Source organism: Tursiops truncatus, chromosome 5 (assembly GCF_011762595.2).
Source record: "Tursiops truncatus isolate mTurTru1 chromosome 5, mTurTru1.mat.Y, whole genome shotgun sequence".
NCBI lineage: Eukaryota > Metazoa > Chordata > Mammalia > Artiodactyla > Delphinidae > Tursiops > Tursiops truncatus.
Window position 1 is genome coordinate 89,816,400 of NC_047038.1, and position 7,829 is coordinate 89,824,228.

General features: G+C 40.5%; 1 long non-coding RNA gene across 4 annotated transcripts in view; it reads right to left on the reverse strand.

The window, feature by feature from the left end:
• LOC109549566 (uncharacterized) overlaps window positions 1–7,620 on the reverse strand; it is a 28,614-nt gene extending 20,994 nt beyond the window's left edge. For all 4 annotated transcript variants that reach the window (XR_004526689.1, XR_002175880.2, XR_004526688.1 and 1 more), the window contains exons 1-2: window positions 7,505–7,620; window positions 1,340–1,492 (exon numbers count right to left, since the gene is read on the reverse strand). This is a non-coding gene — a long non-coding RNA (uncharacterized lncRNA). The remainder of the gene's footprint in view (window positions 1–1,339; window positions 1,493–7,504) is intronic.
• Window positions 7,621–7,829: the final 209 nt, after the last annotated feature.

Consider the following 7,829-nt stretch of genomic DNA (forward strand, 5'->3'; position numbering starts at 1 on the left):
TTGTACTTCTTGCTGCCTCATATAAGAATATATATCCCTATTTCCATATGCACAAATAATAGTTAAAATAATTTTGCACCCCCTCAAAATAGACATTAAAGTATCAGTTTGTGCCCTAGAAAAAAAGACTTGCTTAGTGAAACTCCCTTGCTCTGTTCCCACTGTTCTTCCTCTCGTTTTGTAAGAATAGTTTCAGTTTCTGGCTATAATAAGCACTGTCCAAGAGTCTTGCAGTAGTTACAACTAGTAAATATTTTGATCTAGCACCTTTCCTCTTTTCAGGAGCTTAAAGCAACAGTAAGGCACATGTGTGTGTCTTGGGGGAGGGAGGGGTGAAATCTACATTAAAGTGCTGGCTAGTGAATGGGAGCAAATGTTAGAAGTATTTGGGTCTTCTTGTTTTTAACTTTTGTATTTTTTCTGAACTTAATCCTTTGTTTATTAATTTAACAATGTCACTTAACAAAATCTGTTATTAATTATTTAGCAAAACCTCTTCAGCGTGTTATGTGCCAGGCTTTGTGGTGGGTGCTGTGCATACAACAGTGAATAAGACATAATTTCTTTATAGATGTTAAAATCTAGTGAGAGTACAGACAGGTAAGTAAAATGCAATGGGTGGGGCTTCCGTGGTGGCGCAGTGGTTGAGAGTCCGCCTGCCGATGCAGGGGACACAGGTTCGTGCCCCGGTCCGGGAGGATCCCATGTGCCGTGGAGCGGCTGGGCCCGTGAGCTATGGCCGCTGAGCCTGCACGTCCGGAGCCTGTGCTCCGCAAAGGGAGAGGCCACAGCAGTGAGAGGCCCGCGTACCGCAAAAAAAAAAAAAAAAAAAAAATGCAATGGGTGGAGTGTCATAATATAGATAAGTGCAGAAGCCATGGGAGCACATGGATAGGACATTTTAGTCATGTTGGGGGAATGTATTTATGAACTGAACTCTGCGTTTGAGCATAGAGTTCTTAAGGTCAAGGTGGTACGCAGAGAGAGAAGTGGCACTCCTAGGAAGAAAGGAGCACCTACATGGTCTCTCCTTCAGCGACACTGAGCTTGCTCATAGAGACAGCTCTAATAAGGGAAGATATTGCGCAGAATTTCAGGCCACTTGATGACTCTTCTTGGAAAAAAAATGACCCCCCCAAATTTGAACCTTTGAACACTCAGTGAAGCTGCTGTTATTATTCCTAAGTCTTTTGTCAAATATATTGTATTGTATTGTCCCTATTTTTTAGTCATCATTGTGACTATTGTTATTAATATAGTTATGAGTATTATGGTTCATTTTCCAAGGGCTCAGAAAAGAAAAAGCAGCTGACAGGGCAGATAACGACTGGGTACTTACCACAATATTCTGCTCCAACACATTCAAATTCTCAATATATACAAACCACCAAGGCATTGAATGCTCTGAGTCAGGAAAGTAGAGCCTAGGGCTGGACAGGGACCGGGCAGAGTTGCGTAGCCAGTCAGGGATCCGACTTCAGCAGGGCAGCCTCTATTCAAGAAACCAGAATCAAAGTCTGCTGCTTTCCTACAAAACACATTACACATTCCCCTCCAGATACCTCAGCAGCCATAGCTAAACTAATGGACAGTCAGAAGAACACAACTTAAGTACTTTCCCACCCTGGCTCCAATCTCATGTTTACTCCCCAACCTACTATATAGCCAACCTGGGTCCTATAGCCTATAATGCTTGCTTTGTAGAAACTTCTAGAATAGGTTAAGTTAAAGAGGCCTCTGTAGGAATCATAAGTCTCTCTCTCTCTTTATGAAACCATTTCCACTTCCCACACACCACTGAGTGTATCTCCTTAACATCTCTGAAATGTCTCCTTTCGGCCTTCCTCCTTTTTTTCACTTCCTTTCATCCTTCTCTTCTCCTTAACTTTCGTCATAGTTCTGCATTACAAATATGATTCATTCTGACTATATAAAAATATAAAAAAAAATAAAAGTTATCTGTCATCTCACTATCCAGAGATGATGGCTATTAAGGCTTTGATATATTTCCTTTCAATCTTGTGTGCTGTGTGTATGCCACAACTTTAGGTCTTGGTTATTTCAGCTGCTATTGTGTTGTTAGCATTTCTTAATATCAATCAGTACTTCTAGTTCACAATTGTCTGGCCAGTATTTCTACTTCTACTTGCATCTGTGAAGTATTCCAACATGTAACACTACCTAGTCTTTTAAAATAATTTCTTAGCGAATTTCTTCTCCCTTCCTAGCTCCACTACACTGGACTGAGCTCCCCTTTCTCTCCCCCAGACCACCACAGAATATCTCCTAAATGGTCTAACCCCAAGCTTTCACCCTCCACCGTTCACTCACGTCTGCCAAGTGAACTCTCTAAAATAGGAACCTGGCCATGTCTTTTCCCAGCCTTAATCATCAGTGTCTACCCCCTTGCCATGGCCTTCAGGATAGTTTACATTCTTGCCCTGATAAAAGTTTTTCTCTGCTTGGCCCCTTCTGTTCTCTCTAACCTCCTCTCTAGATGTCTCTCTCCTCCCACCCTCAGTTTTAGTCTTTTACATTCTTGCACCTCTGAATTTTTTCTCATGCTATTTTCTCTGTCTGGAGTATCTTTCCTCTTTTCTACATGACAAAACCAATGCAACTTTTAAAATTCAGCCCAGGTCGCAACACGGTGTGGGCATTTCCTGAAAGTTCATTCTTTCAGCCTCCACCTCACCATAAGAGTGAGGATCTCAAGGTTTGCCCTCTCCTGTCTGTGAGCCTTCCTCTAGCCCACTGTACCCTTTCCTAAGTGACTTCTTGGTTTCTTTTCCCTTAACAACAGGAGTTGAATTTGAGTCCCTAGCACATCACACAGAGCGAACATTCAAGAAAAATCTGCGAAAAAGAAGACATCTTTCAAAGTTTTTCTGGCTCAGCAGCTGTGAGTCCCTGTGTCTGAGGTCAGCTTCCTTCTGTTGACCCTATTCCAACATTGGCATGCCTGATGTATGAATCATGGATCCTGGATGAAGTCATTTGTTGACATGGCTATGAAGAACAGTTGTGGAATTTCCCAACGATTTCAGAATCTCCCTCTAAAGTCCCTTTCCCCCAACATTTCTATCATAGGTGCCCCCAAAGAAAAAGAGTAACAGGGCATTGTTACCCTGAGGATAAATCAACCACTGAAAAAATCTCCCACATTAACTTTGCTTTTAGGAGTTACAAGAGGAAACCATGTGAGAGTTAGTTTATAAATTTGATGAATTAAAATTTAACGTGCAAATTTTTTTTCTTTTTTTTTTTTTTGCAGTACGCGGACCTCTCACTGCTGTGGCCTCTCCCATTGCGGAGCACAGGCTCCGGACGCGCAGGCTCAGCGGCCATGGCTCATGGGCCCAGCCGCTCCATGGCATGTGGGATCTTCCCAGACCGGGGCACGAACCCCGTGTTCCCTGCATCGGCAGGCGGACTCTCAACCACTGCGCCACCAGGGAAGCCCTAACATGCAACCTTTAATATAGCAGATGTGAGAGTGGTTTGGGTGGACATCAGAAAGGCAGAAAGAAATCCTTGTGGCTAGTTCAAAATACTAAACCAAGGAAAGAAAAAGCTTTTTGAACCTACCCTAATGTAAGTTTTTCATAAAAATATTTCAGTGACCTAGATCTGATTCACCGTTTTGACCATACAACAGAATCCTCTTATATTTGTCACTGTTACCAGTTACTAGGGCCATATTTACTAACCTAAACATAAGGATGAACATTTTTCATGTTTTAAGCAATGATGCCTCTCAGATAGATGAGAACTTCATCACAGCCATAGGTGGATATATCACGAAGCTAATTAGTTTAAGCTCCAGGACCCTCACTAGTTTACTAACAAGAGCATATATTTTTATAAAATTTGCTGAAGTCACATATTTTAACCAAATTTGTTATGACTGCTTATTTTTCTCCCTCTCACTTTCCTTCCTTACACTTCTGCTTATACTGGATGATGTCAATCTAGCTGTGCTTTTGAGATCTGGTTGAGGAGAAGTTGAGTTGAAGATGTTTAAATGTAGATTTAATGATATATATTTTACTGGTTCAGTCATGTTATGATGGTTCTGTTTTTACTAGCCATCCTGGTGTGAGACTAGTTGCTAGGAATATCCCTCTACTTACTGTGCCTACTCACCCACCTTCCTGATACGAGGATTAGAATGGGTCTTAAGGTGGACAACAATAAAATGAGGTAGGTATGGGAGAAACAAGATTGAAATACACAGAGCCAGAAGCTAGTCTGGGGAAAACTCTTTCAGTTATCAAAATGTAAAGTCAAGAGCAGAGGATTCAGTTCACATCAACCCTCAACAAAACAAACCTTCTCATTTCAGGAATATAGTTAATAATTCAGGGAATACAACTACGATTGTTTCATACTCTTTTTGCTATTTGACTGGAAGCCTATGTTGGTGGAGCATGCACCTGCAATAGCACAACAAATAAGTACATCTGTATATGAAATGTTATGCTTTATGCATCCAGCTATCTATAATAAAAACAAATTTTGATCAACCATCCTAACAGAAAGAATAAACTATCTTTCTATGCATAGAAGATCATCTTAAAAAATCATTGTTATGTGAAGAGGAGATCAACGGTATGTAACCAAAACCAAAGAGTAAGAGTATTTTAGAGATATTGCAAGCAGTTATTTAATAAGCACATACTATTTTTTTTTCTGTTTATGGTGTTTTTCAGCTTTATGAATTTGTAATTTGCTATACATTTTTTCTTATTTAAAATTAATGTTCGCTTTTTCATTGTAATTTGTATTCTTTCGTTTAGAGTGGCCCCATAATTGTATGACCCTACAAAGTCAGGATATGCATAACTTAAGATATTTTTAAAGTTTCATGTGTATACTGCTCTGTTGGTGTCTTCAGCAGAGGGGCCTTTGTCCCCTCACTTGAATTCACATGGCATTCAAGAGCAGTATCTGTAAAAGGCGGTCCACCCTGGGTTTGAATCCACCACTACAATTTACTTACTCTCTGTGTCACTTTGCTGCTCTTTCTCTCGGTCTCCATTTCCTTACCTCTAATACAAGGGTGATCCAAGGAACTCAGAAGCGGGTGAGGGCCAATTAAGGTACATTTTTGTCAACCAGTGTCTAACACAGAATATATACTCAATAAGTGATAGGTATCATTATCAAGGTGTCACAGAAATTCAATTCTATTTCTTACATGAGTTCTTTATTATTTTTGAAAGACTTAGATCTATTTAAAGTAATACTCTAAACTCAATCTCAAATCCACTAATGAAATTGCTACTGTAGTCTCTCTTAATGTTAGAAAATAATTCAACTAACTGAACCAGATAAATATCAGACATTTCATACCAGATGCATATTTAAAGAAAAAAATGGTCCAGAGAATCTAATGTATAACGTGGTGACTGTAGTTGATAATACTGTTTTGTGTAACTGAAATTTGCTAGGAGAGTAGAACTTAAATGTTCTCACACACAAAAAAAGGGAAAAGTGTGTAAAGTTATGGATGTGTTAATTAACTAGATGGGAGGAATCCTTTCACAATGTATACATATATCAAATCATCACCATGTATACTTTAAATATCTTACATGTTATTTTATATGTCAATTTTTTATATGTCAATTTTATATGTCAATTATACCTCAATAAAGCTGAAAAAACAAGCAAAAAAGTCATTATACTCATAATCTAATAAATTGCTTTAAAATTTTTTTAAAGAAAAGAAATGGTCCTCATATATTTAAATATGCTCAAAATGTCTTCCCTGGTCAAAAAAAATTTTTAAGCCATTATTTCTTTGTTTCAGGGAAACGGTATTTTAATCAAACACTGTGATAGTACCACTTACTGGGAAAAGGCAGCTGCCTGGTCCAGTCATATTGCTCTAACCTAGAATCCCAGCTCTCCCACTTGCTGCCTGTGTGACTAAGGACAACCTCTCTGAGTTCCAGTCAACTCGTGGGTGAAGGACTGATAATCCTTCCTGGTGAGGCTAATGCCAAGCAGGAGGGGCTCCTGAGCACAAAAACCTTTCTGTGCCCCCCATTTCTTGATTACAGGAAATAGGCTTCATTCAGCCTCCAGGACCTTCCTTGAGCTCCAAGGGAAGGGATCAAACAGTTGCTAATTAGGGAAGGGAGGGGATGCTGAGACAAGGGAGGAACAGTCAGGAGAAACAACAGTGCAGCCTTGGGGCACGGTCCTGGTTCCCCCTCAAGGCATATACACAACAATGTCTTTGAGCTGTTTTGCAGATGCTGAAACCCCCAGCAGGTGGGAGAAGTTAACAGTATGCTACCCACAAACACATAGACCCCAGACCTGCTGGAACCAGAAGGTTGATGATGCTGGCTCCCACTTACCTCTCCACCAACCAATTGAAGAAGTTTCACAAGCTGATCACACCCTCTTTGAACCATTATTATAAAACTCCTCACTACCCACTCAGTTGGGTCACACAGCCTTGAGGGCATTATCCTGCTGTGGCCCCCTTTGCCTGGCAAAGCAATAAAGCTATTCTTTTCTACTTCACCCAAAACTCTGTCTCCAAGATTTAATTCGGTGTTGGGGTAGAGAGGCCGATTCAGCTTCAAGGTTGGTGTGAGAATCAAACTAATCCAACGAATAAACCAGTATCCTGGGGCACACTGTATTGAGCAGATACTTAACATATTTTAACCCTCGCTCTCTTGGCAGCGTTGCCCAGCTGTTGTTCTTTATTGTGACCTCTACGATAGCCTCAAGCCCCATAAACCTAGACATTAACATGTCTACTAATGAGCTCATGCATTTGTGAAACACTTTGGAGTTTTTGGAATGATCTGTCATGGGTAACAGAGATAATAACCCACTTCCTGTGGTTACACAGCTAGTTAGTTACAGAGCAGAGACTGTGGAACCAGTTTTCCAGACTCCAGGTCCAGCAGAACCCTTCATTCTCCACTCTCCCCACAGAGAGTCTTACACAGCTTTCAGGCTGGTACGTCCAATAGGCAGGACTTTATAGAAAAGGAAAGTGTGCTGGGTCCATGAATTATTACTTTGGACTGGAAATTTTCAAGGACATGCTTAAGGCAAGGTTTAAAATTACATGAGGAAGTCATTTCTGCTTCCTTGTTCTGTCCCTTACTTTCTCAGAATGGGTTCTGGTGAATCATCTTGTTAACTTCAACCATCCTGCTTATCTTGAGTGCTGCAAAGCATCATGGGACATGGTCATGCATGGTAAAACACACCCAGTACAGAAGCAGATAAACCAAGCTCCTACCAGAATGAAAGCTCCATGAGGCAGGGATTCTTGTCCATTTTATTCACTCATGGGTCCAAACTTCCTATAATACTACCCGGAACATAGTAGGTGCTCAATATATATTTGTTGAATGAGTGAATTCTACTCAACAAGAATGAGATTCTGACTTCTGACCTCACAAGGGAACTTTGGGCAGCTGTAAGGTGGCCCTTAGTCTGAATTCTTAAAGCACTTAGGGCAGTTTACCTGGAACTGCTGTCAGGTGTCAGGTGAGGTGTCAGGTGCTCTCCCACCTACACTGTAAACTCTTCTGGAAGAAAAGCTGGACCTTGTGTCTGAGGACAAGAGTACATAGCACAGTGATAAATCTCAGCAGGTGCATAATAAATAAATAAGCAAACAAATAAATAATTCCTCTTTGAGAAATTGATATTTCTGCAAATTGTAATCCTAGTCTTAACCTAACCTGTATGTTGCTATCCTCTAACCAGAAGGTTCTTTCTGCTAAATGCCTGAATAATCAAAGACTGGATGGGATTAAAGGCAAAGGAGGTAGCTTTGAGGCCTGTGC